The sequence below is a fragment of the Callithrix jacchus genome, chromosome 3, assembly GCF_049354715.1.
Source record: "Callithrix jacchus isolate 240 chromosome 3, calJac240_pri, whole genome shotgun sequence".
Taxonomy (NCBI): domain Eukaryota; kingdom Metazoa; phylum Chordata; class Mammalia; order Primates; family Cebidae; genus Callithrix; species Callithrix jacchus.
In genome coordinates, this window is record NC_133504.1 from 141,593,151 (window position 1) to 141,595,654 (window position 2,504).

Consider the following 2,504-nt stretch of genomic DNA (forward strand, 5'->3'; position numbering starts at 1 on the left):
TCTACTCTCTACACCCAAAAGAAAGGAAATCAGTGTATCAAAAAGATACCTGCACTTCCATGATTATTGCAGTAGTATTCACAATAGCCAAAATTTGGAAGCAACCTAAGTGTCCATCAGCAGACAGATGAATAAAGGAAATGTGATACATATACACAATAGAATACTAGTCAGCCATAAAAAAGAATGAGATCCTGTCATTTGCAAAAACATGGATTGATCCAGAGATCATTATGTTAAGTGAAATGAGCCAGGCACAGAAAGACAAACATTGCATGTTCCACTTATTTGTGGGAGCTAAAAATTAAAACAATTGAACTCATGGAGATAGTGAGTAGAATGATGATTACCAGAAGCTGGGAAAGTTAGTGGGGTGGGGTGGGAGGGAAGGAGGAATGGTTAATGGGCACAAAAAAATATTTAGAAAGAACAAATAATGCCCAGCATTTGCTAGCACAACAGGGAAAACACAGTAAAAAATAAGTTAACTGTTCACTTAAAAATAACTAAAAGAGTATAGTTGGCTTGTTTGTAACACAAAAGACAAATGCTTGAGGTGATGAGTACTCTATCTACCCTGATACAATTATTATGCTTTGCATACCTGTATCAAAATATTTCATGTAACCCATAAATATGTACACATACTGTGTATCCACAAAAATTAAAAAGAAAAAAGAAGTAAGCTAGACACAGAGAAATAAATAAATGCCAATGAACATTCTCCACAGAAACAGAATAAAAAATTCTAGCTTATTTGCCAGAAACACCTGGCTGGTTGCTGTCTGAGCTGTGCCCCCTCCTCACCACTGCCACCATGAGCAGAGGTCTGCTTCTCAGGGATGTGGCTCCCAACTTTGAGGCCAATACCACCGTCAGCTGCTTCCGTTTCCACAACTTTCTGGGAGACTCATGGGGCATTCTCTTCTTCCACCCTCAGGACTTCACTCCAGTGTGTACCACAGAGCTTGGCAGGGCTGCAAAGCTGGCACCAGAATTTTCCAAGAGGAGTGTTAAGTTGATTACCTTTTCAGTACGCAGGGTTGAGGACCATCTCGTTTGGAGCAAGGATATCAATGCTTACAATGGTGAAGAGCCTACAGAAAAGTTACCTTTTCCCATCAGCAATGATAAGAATCAGGACTTTGCCATCCTGTTGGGCATGCTGGATTCAGCAGAGAAGGATGAAAAGAGCATGCCTGTGACAGCTCACGTGGTGTTTGTTTTTGGTTCTGATAAGAAGCTGAAGCTGCCTATCTTTTACTCAGCTACCACTGGCAGGAACTTTGATGAGACTCTCAGGGTAGTTATCTTTCTCCAGCTGACAGCAGAAAAGAGGGTTGCCACTCCAGATGATTGAAAGGATGGGGATGGTGTGATGGTCCTTCCAAACATTCCTGAAGAGGAAGCCAAAAAACTTCCTGAAAGAAGTCTTCACCAAAGAGCTCCCATCTGGCAAGAAATACCTCTACTAAACACTCCAGCCTTAAGTCTCTTGGAGAAGTTGGTGTTGTGAGCCAGAGGATGTGAGCTGCCAGTCATGTTTTCCTGCAACAATTCCATAAAATATCCTGGTGTCATCACAGCCAAGGTTTTTAGGTTGCTATACTACTGGCTTATTAAATGAAAATGGTACTATAGCCTGGCACTGTGGCTCATGCCTATAATCCCAGCACTTTGGGAGGCCAAGGTGGGTGGATCACGAGGTCAAGAGATCGAGACCATCCTGGCCAACATAGTGAAACCCCATCTCTACTAAAATACAAAAATTAGCTGGGCATGGTGCTATGTGCCTGTAGTCCCAGCTACTCTGGAGGCTGAGTCAGGAGAATTGCTTGAACCTGGGAGGTGGAGGTTGCAGTAAGTCGAGATCACACCACTGCACTCCAGCCTGGCACCTGGTGACAGAGTGAGACTGTCTTAAAACAACAACAACAACAAAAGTCACTAATAAGTTTCTTGGGATTCTTTACTCTTTGCCTTCAGCAGCACTCAATTATGTTCGTACATCAGCACTCTCTACTAGTTCTGTATTTAAAACTCAAATCTTGTTGGATCTCTGCAGGGCTTGTGGCCAATGGGGTCATACTTGCTGATGGTTGAGAAAGCTTGCTTTACTCCATCAGAGAATGGATATCAATTTTTTTTACTGTCACCCATTTTGAAGAATGGTAGAACTTGAGGTTAAACTTCCTCTGTAAATAGCCAAGTATAAAACTCAGGAACTTAGAGTAAAACTTCCTCTGTAGGCCGGGCGCGGTGGCTCACGCCTGTAATCCCAGCACTTTGGGAGGCCGAGGCGGGTGGATCACGAGGTCAAGAGATTGAGACCATTCTGGTCAACATGGTGAAACCCTGTCTCTACTAAAAATACAAAAAATTAGCTGGGCACGGTGGCGCGTGCCTGTAATCCCGCTACTCAGGAGACTGAGGCAGGAGAATTGCCTGAACCCAGAAGGCGGAGGTTGTGGTGAGCCGAGATCACACCATTGCACTCCAGCCTG

The 2,504-nt window shown here is 43.5% G+C and overlaps 1 pseudogene; it reads left to right on the forward strand.

Moving 5' to 3' along the window:
• The first annotated feature begins 817 nt into the window (after positions 1 to 817).
• Positions 818 to 1,475, forward strand: LOC100406313 (peroxiredoxin-6 pseudogene; annotated as a pseudogene).
• The last annotated feature ends 1,029 nt before the right edge of the window (positions 1,476 to 2,504 follow it).